This window comes from Pleurodeles waltl, chromosome 9 (genome assembly GCF_031143425.1).
Source record: "Pleurodeles waltl isolate 20211129_DDA chromosome 9, aPleWal1.hap1.20221129, whole genome shotgun sequence".
Lineage (NCBI taxonomy): Eukaryota > Metazoa > Chordata > Amphibia > Caudata > Salamandridae > Pleurodeles > Pleurodeles waltl.
This window is the reverse complement of record NC_090448.1, coordinates 915681217-915695537: the sequence shown is the minus strand read 5'-3', so window position 1 is coordinate 915695537 and position 14321 is coordinate 915681217.

The following is a 14321-nucleotide window of genomic DNA, read 5'->3' as shown; positions in this document are numbered from 1 at the left end:
GGTTGCTGATTGCCTAAACCTGTGTGCATTTTAGAATGGAAGTAGATTTGAGCTTGGAGCCTTACACAGCTGTTCGTAAGTCATTCATTTAGTACAAGAAGTTGGCTGTCATTTGGCAACCTTCAGTGCTTTTGTTGTATTCAAGGATTGTTCACCAAAGTCAAAGATTACTTTTTTTTCATTTTCAGTAGTCTGTGATAGGCAGACTTGTTGTAGTACAGCAGGCAAGTGTTCCTAGAGTTGGAGTGGTGGAGGATGTGGCTGGATTGAAAGATCAACACTTTTCTGATTACATTCCTCCCACACCCAAAACAAACTTTCCCTGTAGGAGACCTAGGCCCTCATTGCAACCCTGGCGGTAAATGCGTCTACAGCCGTGCCGACGGCTGCCAAGATACCGTGACCATGGCGGTAATCCGCCACGGGTATTATGACCCACACATAGAAATCCTCCACAATACAGACACCCACACAAGTCCCCCACACCAAAGGTCAGTGATAAACTGGTGGTAGCAAAACCCACACCGTTATGCCAACAGGAATACGCCCACAGTATCATGATCCACAAATCAACGCGGCGGTCTTTCAACCGCGGTAAACCATTGGCGGTACACAACGCCGTGCTCAAAATGCACACACACTTACAAAAACCACACCACAATGGACAATTCAAAATACACACACCTGACACACATACACACAACACATCCTCACACTCATACACACACCCACAACCCCTCACAACAACAAAAACTGAGACCAAGCACAGAGAGACAAGCAAAGAGCACACACTCACTCAGAGGCACAGAACACCATCACCCATACACCATCCACGCACATCACAGTATAGACCCCAAACACATCACCCCACACATCACCTCACACATCCTTACACATATCACTCACACCACATCCATGGCACCCCAAAGACACCCCAGGTTTTCTGAGGAGGAGCTAAGGGTCCTGGTGGAGGAAATCATCCAGGTAGAGCCACAGCTATTCGGATCACAGGTGGAGCAGACGTCCATTGCAAGGAAGATGGAGCTATGGCGGAGAATCGTGGACAGGGTCAACGCCGTGGCACAGCACCCAAGAACAAGGGATGACATCAGGAAGAGGTGGAACGACCTACGGGGGAAGGTACGTTCTGTGGTTTCAAGACACTAGATTGCTATACAGAGGACTGGCGGTGGACCCCCACCTTCTCCCCCACAACTAACAACATGGGAGGAGCAAGTCTTGGTGATCATGCATCCTGAGGGTCTCATCGGAGTAGCAGGAGGACTGGACTCTGGTAAGCCAAATCTTAACTATTATATCCCCCACCCTACCTGCATGCCATCACAGACACCTACCCCTACCCTCACCCCCATCACTCCAACACCCCACATATACCCCACCATCACAACCCACCCATCCCAATACCAAGCCCTGCATGCAACAACAATGCATGGACCCCCATCACAGATCTGCATGGACACCCATCATCCCAGCATATCCAATAGAGAGACTCACCCAGCCCACAAAATCACCACTCACACAAGGCCAAGCCGACAGGGAAAGCACAATCATATAGGGAAACACACCCATTGCACAAGATGGCACACACAAATACATTAACAATGCATTTGCATCCCAACTGGGCCCCTACCCAACGTCACCGGAGAGGAAGTGTCAGCTACATCCAGCCCCCCCCCCAAAAGAGGCCCACAGTGATGACAGCAGCTCTGCACGCCTGGATCAGGATGACAAACCTGGCCCATCAAGGACCTCTGGACAGTCGGTTACCCTGCCACAATCCCAACCCACCACAGAGCCTCCCCCCTCAGGAAACACCCGCACAGCACCCACCGAGTGGGCCCATGTCACTGTCCCCAGGACACGTCAATCAGCAGTGTGTGCACCACTACAGGGACCCCAGGCAACCCCATAAACACAGGACGATCAGGGATCTGGGGTCAGTTGCAGTGGGCACACGGTTCAGGGGACAGAGGCACAGGACAACAGGGAAGCTGGGAGGACTGCTGTGCGACAGGGGGAGGACAGGCCTAGGGAACCGACCCTCCACGAGGCACTCTCCAACATCCTGGGAGCATACCACCATTCCCAGGAGACCATGGGCCAGGAACTGGCTAAGTTACAGGAGACCCAGCGGCTGCAGGAGGGATAGTACCTGGGGATCAGGGAGGACCTAACTAAAATATACACCATCCTGGTCACCATTGTAGGGACGGTGGCTGACATGGGCAAGACCATGAGGGAGGCAGTGGCACAACAAAGGGCCCCAGACACTAGCCAAAATGAGGAACAGCCTTCCACCTCCGCCGGCGCTAGTGGACAGGAGGCCCCGCCACAGGACCAACAGGCCACCAGCACCCCACCTCCTGCAGAAGGAGAACCACCCCGCAAACGGTCCCTGCGATCTAGGCAGAAGACAGAGTACATTGCCAAGACCCCCGCCAGTAAATAAGACTCTCCTGATTGTCACCCTTCTGTCCCACTATGTCACCCTGTCCACCTTGAACTGCCATTGCTCCAATTCCAATGCCCCATTGGACAATGAACCTGTGATACCAATAGACTGGACTCTAACTGGACATTCCTTCACCATCACCCCAGCCCCTTGCACTTACCCCCATACTATTTTGCACAGAAAATTAACACCTTTGAAACAGAAACCATACTGGAGTCAGTGTAATGATTATAAAGATGTATTATTACAACATTATCAAAGCATTGCAACGTCTATGTTCAGTGAAATATACCACAGGATGACCTTTGGTGGGCAGCAGAACATATAGCAGTAGCCAGAATGGGGTACACAGATCTGAAAATAGTGATTCCAAAGGTAACAGACAGTGTCCATAGACAGAGGGTAAGAGGATGCCATGTACAATGTCCAAACATTTACTGTAATGTAAATTTGAGTTACAGTCTCTTACCTGTGTGTCACTGGAAGTACTGCTGTATAATGTTTGTTCTGTTGTCCACAACTTCTTCATCTGCCTCCTTTTCCTCACTTTCCACAGGCTCCACCGCTGCCACAAGACCATCTCCAGGCTCATCCTCCTGCAGAAAAGGCACCTGATGACTCAAGGCCAGGTTGTGCGACATACAGCATGCCACGATGATCTGGCACACCTTCTTGGGTGAGTAGTACAAGGATCCACCAGTTAGATGGAGGCACCAGAACCAGGCCTTCAGGAGGCCGAAAGTTCTCTCAATAATCCTCCTTGTACGCCCATGTGCCTTATTGTAACATTCCTCTGCCCTTGTCCTGGGATTCCTCACTGGGGTCAGTAGCCATGAGAGGTTGGGGTAACCAGAGTCACCTGTAAATTTCGAGGGACAACTGTTAGACACACACTAACCCTTAGGGATAGCCCCATACCCAGACACCTTCCTATAGTGGGTGGGGACCTTGGGCTCACCTATTAGCCACACCCGGTGCCTCTGGAGTTGGCCCATCACATAAGGGATGCTGCTATTCCTCAAGATATAGGCGTCATACACAGAGCCGGGAAATTTGACATGGGAGATGTACTGTCCGCCAAACACACCATCTGCAAATTCATCGAGTGATAGCTTTTTCTATTCCTGTAAACCTGTTCAAACAAATGCCGAATGTATACCATCAATGGCACCAAAGATGTTGGGGATATGTCCCAGGGCATAGAAGTCAGCTTTCACTGTGGCCAAATCCTCCACCTGGGGGGAAAACAATGTAGCTGCGCATGTGTTTCAGTAGGGCAGACAACACTTTGGTCAACACGTTGGAGAACATTGGCTGAGACATTACTGATGCCATGGCCACTGTTGTTTGAAATGAACCACTTGCCAGGAAATGAAGCACTGACAGAACCTGCACTAGATGGGGATTCCTGTGGGCTGGCGGATAGCTGACATCAGGTCTGGCTCCAATTGGGCACACAGCTCTTGAATTGTGGCACAATCAAGTCTGTATGTGATAATAATGTGTCTGTCCTCCATTGTCGAAAGGTCCACCAGGGGTCTGTACACCAAGGATGCCGGCATCTCATCATCTGCCTCAGCGGTTGTAGCCTATGGAGGAGAACGGTGAGCAGAAGGTCATATTTCCACATAGAATGCACAACTGTTGCTGAAGTTAGGTCACAGAAGCAGTATGTGAAGTCGAGAGTCAGTTGATGGGCCAATGTCTGCGGAGACGCAGTTAGGTGCCATGCCATGTGCCCCCCCCTGAAATGGCGGGTGCCTGACCTGTGAGGAAGGACAAGTGGAAATGAGGTAAGTGTGCTGGCGTTGTGCGCCGTCGCGGTAGGCGGTCCATGACCGCCACGCAACTTCGCATTGGTCATAATTGGCCCCTAGGGGTTCCAGAAGCCAATGGCGATGTACGCCGGCGGTGACGGTATGCACCGCCATGGACGTGAGTGACATTTACTAACAACTCACTCACTTGCTACCTGACCATCAACAGGAGAGGACATACACTGCAAGTGCTGCTGTGACCTGAGTCTGGAAGCGACAATGGCTACAGTGTCTGGGGAAAGGGCCCCTGCCTTCACTGCGGAGGAGTTGGAGAAACGGGTGGATGGGGTCCTACCTCAGTTCACGTCACTCTACGGTCCTCCAGACAAACAGGTGAGTACATTGAGAGCATGATGTGTGGGCAATGCATGTTTTGAGTGGTGTGGATGTAAGCCACATGTTGGGGGGTGCTGAGGCATCCTGGCCTGAGTGCTGCATGAGAGGTGGTCAGTGTATGTGCGTCAGGGCATGGGTGGGAACTGGGGGGCAATGAGTATGCCGGTCCGGATGGGTGAGTAATTTCCTTTCCTCCTGTCTTTTCCCTCCAGGTCTGCGTCCACCAGAAAAAGGGTATTCGGCGTGCCATCGCCAAGGAGGTGCGGACCCTGGGGGTCTATCAGAGGCGGAGTACCCGCTGCCGCAAGAGATGGGAAGACCTGCGCCGCTGGACGAAGAAAACGGTGGAGGCCCAGCTGGAGCTGGCCTCCCAACGTGGAAGGGGTGCCCATCGCACCATGACCCCCCTGATGTTCCGCATCCTGGCGGTGGCATATCCAGAGTTGGCTGAGCGCTTGAGGGCATCACAGCAGCCACAAGGGGGTGAGTACAGATTATGATTCCTGACTTTGCCTCTTTAGGTGGTAGCTGGGTTGGGTATGTGGGCTGTGGGTGACCCTAGGCCAGGGCGATCATGGCAGGGTAGGTCCCTTGTGTGCAGGCTCTGAAGCACTCCAAACCCAATGGTGTAAGTGGGCATATACTCCTGGGTAGGGTCCTGGGAGTGTCAGGTGTGCAGATGCTGGCGTTAGCCATTGTACCCCATGGGCTTGTGACTATCTTAATGACTGGTTGGGCATGGCCTAGTGCATAGGGCTGATCCCTGTGTGTTGTGTACGCCAACGGTAGTGGTGTTGCTGGCAGTGACCAAGTGTACCCTCTGTCTCTCCCCCCTTTTTGTTTTGTCACCCTGTCCTTGTGTGCATTAGCATCATCTGGCGGAGGAGCAGAGGCACCGGCGACGGGGCGAGCTGCATCCCACATGGCCCATGAGGGCGAATCCAGTATGAGTGAAGGCACCAAGGGGACGGAAGGCGAGGGGAGCACCACGACGGGGAAGGGGGGGAGACCAGTGACAGCGACTCCTCCGATGGAAGCTCCCTCAGACACCTCTGTGCCCACCCCAACAACAGGTACAGCTGACACCCCCCCTACCAGCACCGCCCTGCCAGCAGCCCCTCAGCGTGTTTCCCATGCCCGCTCACCCAGGAGGGTGGGCATCTCCTTCGCCGCAGGCACCTCAGGCCCTGCCCCAGTCAGCCCTGCTGCCCTCAGTGAGGAGGCTATTGACCTCCTGAGATCCCTCACTGTTGGGCAGTCAACCATTCTGAATGCCATCCAGGGTGTGGAGAGGCATTTGCAACAAACAAATGCATACCTGGAGGACATTCACTCTGGCGTGGCAGCCCAGCAGAGAGCATTTCAGGCTCTGGCCTCAGCACTGATTGCAGCCATTGTCCCTGTGTCCAGCCTCCCCCCTCCAACTTTCTCTACCCAGTCCCCTCAACCCCAACCCATCCCAAGCACACCTTCAGACCAGCATAGACCCAAATCAACACCCAAAAGTGGCTCAGGCAAACATAAGCACCACACCTCATCTCACAGGCACTCACACAAGCATCATGCTCATGCAGACACAGCAACATCCACTGCCTCCACCATGTCCACCTCCTCCTCTTCATCCACCCCCCAGTCTCGTCTCCACTCACATCTGCATGCACTACATCCTCATCCACTACCTCCATCACCAGCCCGCCCATCACTACACACCCCTCACAAGCAGTCACCACCCCCACAACCATGCACACGTCCCCTGTGTCCTTTCCCAGTGTGTCTGTGACCCCTCCTCCCAAAGTACACAAATGCAAGCACCCACCCACCCAACAGCCATCCACCTCGCAACAGCATCCAGCCCATGCACCTTCACCCAAACTCAGCAGAAAGACACCTCCTACAACCACTCCCACTTCCTACACTCCCAAACCCTCTCCATCTTCCCGTCCCAGTGAGTCTAAAAAAACTTTTCCTTGTCAACTTTGACCTCTTCCCTATGCCTCCCTCACCCCCCATCCTTCCCCTCGGGCCAGGGTGTCAAGATCCCAGTCAGCACCCCAGCCACCAAGTCGGCGTCCACGGTGGTACCTGCAAGTCCCAGTGGATCAAAGGGGGCACCCGTCAGGTCTCCCAGTGTGCCAGCGACCCCTGCAAAGCACCAACCCATTTTGCCACCTGCCAAGGTGAAGAGGTTGCCAGCAAGCAGCATGGCCAAAAAGCAGGACCCAACCAGCAAGGCCTCCTCCAAAACTGCATCTGCCAGTGCCAAGGTCCCAGCAGCGTCTGGCAAGGTGGGGAAGGGCAAGAAAACCCAGGGCAAGGCACTTCAGGCCTCGGACCCTCCAGGTGAGGGACTGGTGCCCACCATAAGTACTGACAGCCCAGCAACCTGTACCGCGGAAGGCACCGCCACCTGCACAGCCATCTGCCCTGCCACATGCACCACCACCTGCACCGCAGCTGCCACAACAACAGTCAGCAGCATCATCCCCAGTGGGCAGCCGTCCGAGGCTGCAGAAGACAGCCTGGTGTCTCCCTCTACTACTACCAGCACCTGCACCATGGCCTGTACCAGCAGCATCTCCGCCGCAGACACCGCCGCAAGCACCGCCATCTGTACCACCACATGCCCAGCCAGTGCCACTACATCTGTCATTGGCAGCATCCCCAGTGGGCAGGCGTCCTGGGATGCAGGAGGCAGCCTGGACCCTCCACCCACCACTTGAAGCACCACCACCAGCACCGGCACTACCAGCAGTTTGCAGCTTAAGTCGCCGCAGGATCATGCTACCTGTTCCCCGCACATCTCGTGGCTCAGACACCCAGGTGAAGGAATGGGAACTGCCACACCCCAGGTGCAGCATCACTGGGCACAAGGCCCCCTCCAGAGCCAGTGGAGATATGCATCCACTATCACTTTCCTTGGCAGGATGAAACACACTGGGCACAAAGCCCCCTCCAGAACCAGTGGAGATATGTATCCACTATCACTTTCCTTGGCAGAATGCAGCACACTGGGCACAAAGCCCCCTCCAGAACCAGTGGAGATATGCATCCACTATCACTTTCCTTGGCAGGATGCAGCACACTGGACACAAAGGCCCCTCCAGAACCAGTGGAGATATGCATCCACTATCACTTTCCTTGGCAGGATGAGGCACACTGGGCACTAAGCCCCCTCCAGCACCAGTGGAACATGTCACCCACCTGAGATACTGTGGCTTTGCACTCCCCACAACCAAGCAATGGGCAAACCACCCACTTGAGAGACTGTGGCCTTGCACTCCCCAGGACCAAGCAGTGGGCAAACCACCCACTTGAGAGACTGTGGCCTTTCACTCCCCAGGACCATGCAGTGGGCAAACCACCCACTTGAGAGACTGTGGCCTTGCACTCCCCAGGACCAAGCAGTGGGCATGTTGCCCCCTCCAGGAGCAGTGGCGCAGTACCATCTTCCGGCTGAGTTGCCCCCTTCCCCCTGAGGTGCCTGTGTGTTTTCGACCTGATGCCCCTGCAGTGTTCTCTCCATTTTGAGGCAGGAGTCAAGTGTGGGCTTCGCCCCTGTTTTTTTGGCCACTGGTCCACGGACATTTGCAAAGGACAGTGTACGGCCCTCTGTACATATTCTAAATATTTGTATATACTGTTGTTTACAATTGTAGACTTTATCTGCATTTTCTAAACATCACTGATTTAACTCAATTCCTTTTGTCCTTGCGTTCTTCCAGGGGGTTACGGGGTGTACATGTAATGTTTCTGCATGTGTTTGTGTGTATGGTGTTGTGGTTGAGGGTGGGGGTGGGGGTGTTGCGTGTGTGTGTCACTCTCTTTTTCCTCCCCCCCTCCCCTGTGTGCTAGGTGCAGTACTCACCGTGGTCGTCGCCGCTGCCTTCTTTGATGTTCCTGGTGTATTAGCAGATACACCAGCATCGGCAGGACCTGTAGTTTGGGCTCCATGGCTTCCTGGTTTTTCGTTGAGTGTCAAAAGGTGAGTGGTTTCCCTTCCAAAGACTGTTTCCGCCGTGCTTTTGATGTTGTTGGTACCGCCCTGGAAAAGCTGGCGGATTGGTGCCTTGTAATACTTTGGGCGGTACATTGTCTTCCGTCTGTCTGTTGGCGGTGACCGCTGCGGTGTTTGTTGCTACCGCCATGGTGGTCGGAGTGTTAAAGTGGCTGTCTGTGTTGGCGGTTTCCGCCATGGTTGTGATCCCATTTTTTTTACCGCCGGCCTGTTGGCTGTATTACTGCCGCTTAAACACTGACTGCCAGGGATGTAATGAGGGCCATAGAGTCTGGGTCCAAAGAGTTGTGCAGGAGAGTTGTATGTACTGCCCGAGTTTCCTTCTAATTATGGGCTATGTGTGTCTGCATGTTTTAAATTGCACCACACACAACTGAAGTACTGGGAGCAACAGTGAGAGTAAAAGTGAACTGACTGGTCTGTATCATTCTACATTTTTTGTTCAGTTTCACTCTAGGCTTGTTGTGTTTATAGTCATAGTTGGATTTCACGTCCTTCAAATTGGCTTGTGTTTTCATTTTTGTAAAAAATAATGTGCTTGCAGTGTGTGTGGACTGTTTCTTGGCTGGCAGTGTAAGCGGACTGGTGCCTGGCTGGCAGTGGGTGTGGACTGATGACTGGCTGACAGTGTGTGTGGACTGGCACTTGGCTGGCAGTGTGCAAGGACTGGTGCTTGGCTGGCGGTGTGCATTGGCTGGCGGTGTGCGTGGACTCTACTTGGCTGACAGTGAGCATGGACTGGTGCTTGGCTGGCAGTGTGCGTAAGCTGGATTTGGCTTGTTGCAGGTCACTAAACACACATTGCCAGCCAATCGCCAGTCCACACACTCTGTCAGTTGCCAGATGGTGTGACTGCTGGGTCAGTCGTCTGGGTGTATGAAAGTGATGGGCCCTTGAATGTCGCTGTATGTTGATGTGAGTGTTGTAATGTGCTGAGTCTGTGGCTGGCGGTGTTAATGGCTTTGTGTGTGCCACACATGAAAGGTGAGTGAATGCCCTATAAAGCGTACCTTGTCTTGGCTCACAAGCTGTGTCATTGGTTCCGTTTTTTGAACTTTCAATTATTAACAGTGTATTTCATTTTTGTGAAATCTCTTGTTAATAAAAATTTACATTTTGAACCTTTCACTCACACTTGTGCCAAATCCAACCAGTATGTTTGTGTACTGGAGGAATAGATGGTTGTGCAGTAATCTTTGTCTTTTCTGTCTTTCTCTAGGGAGGATCTACCAACTCCAGATATTTTTGTAAACTTAACACCAGGGGACTCCAAAGTGGCTTGTGTGGATCCATCAAAGTACTGAAATCAGCTGGGAGCCCCAAACTGCCTGCCACCAAGAGTTCCCAGATATATCCTGATAAAAATAGTACCTCACCTGTGTGGGTGGGCCTAGTGCCCGCAAAAGTTCAGAGTCTAAGTCGCAATGTGTCAACATCAACAAAAAGGGTAGCTGCAGTTTTGGGGCCTGGGGACGACGGTCACTCAGGAAAACCTAACAAACACAGGTATTTCTTAAAACTAGGCACCCAGAGAAGTACAGGGTTGTGTACCTCTCATGAATCACATAAAGTTTTCTTATGCACAATGGCCAGCAAATCCCCAAATTTAACTAAAATCACACATTTTCCCTTCATTTCTATGCCATATTCTTTCAGAACCAGAAGGAATCCACAAAATTCCTACCATCCTGCATTTCCCCAGTTGTCCCCACCAAAAAATGCTGCTCCACTTGTGTGGCTGGACTTAGAGCCCACAACAGGAACGGTTCAAACTAACATCAACGGGAGTCCTCGCAAAAGGGCACTCATTGACCTTGGTTTGATTTGCTCTATTGCGGGCATTTGGCCTACCAACATAAGTGGGGTACCATTTTTATAAAAGAAAATTAGGCTAATGTTAGGTTTAAGGAAGTTGAGGCTTCCCACAGATTCCAGAACTTTCCATCATATAGATGTGAGGAAAATGTGTTTGTAGTCAAGGTTTGAGGTTTGCAAGGGATTCTAGTTAATACAACGTGGTGAGAGGCACGCAAGTCTCCCATCTCGGATTTCCCTAGGTGACTAGTTTTCATAAATGTACAGGTTTTCTAGGTTTTCCTAGGTGCCAGCTGAGCCAGGGCCCAAAATCCGCAGCTAGGCCCATTGCAAAAAAGGGCCAGTTTTCGGTGGAAAAATGTGATGTGTCCATGTTGCGTTTTGGGCCGTTTCTTATCTCGGGCACTAGGCGTAACCACACAAGTGTGGTAAATTTTTTATCAGGGACTTGGGGGTCCACAGAATAGTAGAACAAGTGTTATTACCAATTGTATTTCTCTGCATTCCAAATGTAGGAGTGTAAGACAGAAGATATTTTTAGAAATGTTCTCTAATTCACAAATTCAGAAATATGCAAATGACCACTGCTTGTAAACTCCAGATCTTGTGCCCAATTCTGAAACGCATAGGTTTCCTTCATACCTTTTTTCACTCTTTATATTTTACTTTATGAATTGCTCTGTACCCTGTACACAATGAAAAACCATTGCAAGGTGCAGCTAAGTTTTGACTCGAGGTACCTTGAGCTCTTGGAAAACACACAAACTCTATGTATCTCAACACCTGGGGCTTGATTTAAGAAAAGTGACGCTGTCCCCAGTGCATTGCCACTTTTCTTGCACCACTTAGTGCCCCCCTAACACCACCATATGTGTACTGTATCTAGGATACAGCACACCATGGAGGTAGTTAGGGGAACCAACATCAGCATTTTTGATGCTAGTTCAGAGCTTTGCAGGATTAGCATAAAAAATGTTGACGCTAATCCTGCAACGCTCATTTGAGGCCCATTGTAAACATGGTGTGTCACCGTTTAATGCCTGCTCTGGGCAGGCATTAAAAGTGCTGAAAAAAAGACGCAAATAAATCTTTTAGATTTTTTCAGACCCCACTAATGAGGGAACGCCCCCTTTGCATACTGAGGAGGCAAAATATTTCACAGACAGCATGTGTAAAAAGTAATAAATCATGAAGTAAAATTACACAAAATGTGCCACAGTAAGTTGCATTATTTGTGTTTTCTTGTCCTACAATTTAGTCAACCTTGCTGCATAATTTGGTACTCCACTGCCACATAATTCCAGGGGCCCTGAGTAAAGGGAAAGGTATTCTTGTCAGTGATGTCAGGTGCAAGACTATGGGCCGTATTTATGCAGCCCTAACGCCACAGGAGCGTCGCTTTTTGTGACGCTCCTGTGGCGCTAAGCACAGCACCGTATTTACAAGGTGGCATTAAGCCACTTTTTGTGGCTTAACACCACCCTGTAAATACAGCCTCTTCGCACGCAGCACTGTGCGTGGAAGGGGCGTGCAAGGGGTGTTGCTGTGGGCGTGCTACAGCAACACCCATTGCATTTTGACGCTGCCTCAGATTTATGAAATCACGGAAACCTGAGGCAGCGCCAAAATCTAACGCCACTCCCAGGGGTGGCGTTAGCAGGGCACAACCAGGAGGAATACTTTTATTCCTCCTCGTTTTTTGCTTTTTCTATGCGTGCTGCATTCTGCTGCACGCATAGAAAAAGCAAAATGTCAGAAATTATTGTTTAAGTGCGGGAAGGTGTCCCTTCTTGCACATAATCAGTCATTTGGACATGACGCTTTGGCACAGAAGTGCCAAAGTGCCATTAGTGATTGTTTATGTTCAGGAAGGGACACCTTCCTGCACATAAACAATCACACCCCTCAATGCAGACATCCTTACACGATTGTGCAAAGATGCCTGCGTTGGCGCTGGCAGCTAAATTTAGCGCCAGAGCACGGGGAAACGCAGGGGTGCGCTGTATTCACTTAAATACGAAGCATCCTTGTGTTTCTAAAGTGACGCGGCACTGCCAATTTTGGCACAGCACAGCGCTGCACCACTTTTCAATAAATCTGGCCCTATGTGCTCACTCTTTAAGCATGAATATGAGCCACAGGTTGGGGAGCCATCTTGTTGAGTTCATATGCTTGAAACTTCCAGTGAGTTCACTAATGAGAAAGTTACAATTATAAAATATTTTGTGCTCAGACTTTTTGGTTGCATAAGGATAAACTCCATCTGTTTCATTGCATCAACGCACTGAGGCTCATGTGGCTGAACAATTTCAAAAGTAGTTCCACTGAAAACTGATTCAGCAGTTGCAACAAAGGAGCTAAAGATAAGGATCGAAGAAATGTACGCACAAGCAAAACAGGAATTTTCAAAGACAATATAATCCGTTCAGCTAAAGGAAAACATTTCAGTGCTTTCTTTTTAGATAATGAACGATTTCACACATCTACAACTCTGAGGGAAAGGACGAGATTCAAAAGCACAAGATAAGTGTCTGTGCTAAAAGCCAAGAGTGCTGAGGTGTGGAGGCTGCATTGTCTCAGGTGGCAATTTTTTTAAACGGGCAAACACTGCGCTTGGATACCTCGAAGCAAGAAGGCGGAGTGGGGTTCTCACGGCTGCCTGGAAATGTTACCTCTTATGGACTCTGGTGTACTTGCATTTGATATCGCAAACATGGACTTAGTTTCATTAAGAAATGCACAAATGCACCAACGCCTGTTGGTTCTTGATGGTCAGGAACAGAAGAAGGCCATTAATCTTAGCACTTTAGAATGTGAGGGATAACACACATTTAGATTACTTCCTGAGGTATTGGATCATAATGGGCAAAGAATACCTGATGCATATAAGGAGACCAAGTTGAGACTGAAGTGGAGGCTTGCTAAAAAGAAAATGTGATAATCTGTATGTAAGAAATTGGGTTGTTGGTTGACTGGGGTGTGAGCCCTAGTTAAGCTGCGTTCACAATCCTTGTGAGGGTGAGGCACAAGTCAATCCTAAATTAACCTGTGCTCAACCCTCTGGTTGCTTGGCACAGAGCAGTGATGCTTAACCTAGAGGTAATGTGTTAAGTATTTGCACAAGCTTCAAACAGCAATAAAGCGAAAAATATCACAACCAAAAGTATCCAAAAACAAGCTAGGAAAATAGAGTTATTTTAAAGAAATAAAATAGGACCATGAGAAAAAAAATCCAATCAGTAGAACCGGAGAAATGCAGATTTAAAGATTTCAGTAAAAATAATGCTAAAAAGTGCAAAGCACAAATTGTGGATATCTGGTCTCACCAGACCAGGACAAAGTCACAACTTCAGGCCAATTGTGATAGAGTGTGGGCCGGCCACAAGGACCTTGTTTGTCCTGCTGAAAAAGTACCTTAAATCCTGGCTAGCGGAACATTGCAAGGATGTGTTGGTTCCTAGATGCGGCAAGGATGCAGTGCGAGGTTCTGAGTTGTTGTCGGGGATCTCATCCACGAGGGCAAAGTCCGGTTCTGAGAAGCATTAAGGCTGTGATGCGGAGTCTGGCATCATCAACAAGGCTGTTGTCGAAGAGGGATGCAAGGGCCTGTGCAGAGGATGGCTCACACGGCAGCAGTTCCAATGGGGTGACGAGTTGCGATGTAAGGCAGGTCTTTCCACCAGTACAGATCCATGCAGCTGCAGCAATGCATTGGTTCTGCTCCTGGTTGCACCATGCAACAGAGGAGATGCATTGGTTCCGCTGGATCCATAGAGGCTGGCAGACCACCTAAGCCCACTTCCTAGGGTCCAGGACTGGGGCGGCACAACTTAGCAGGTTAGGCACACCGATGGCAGATTCCTGT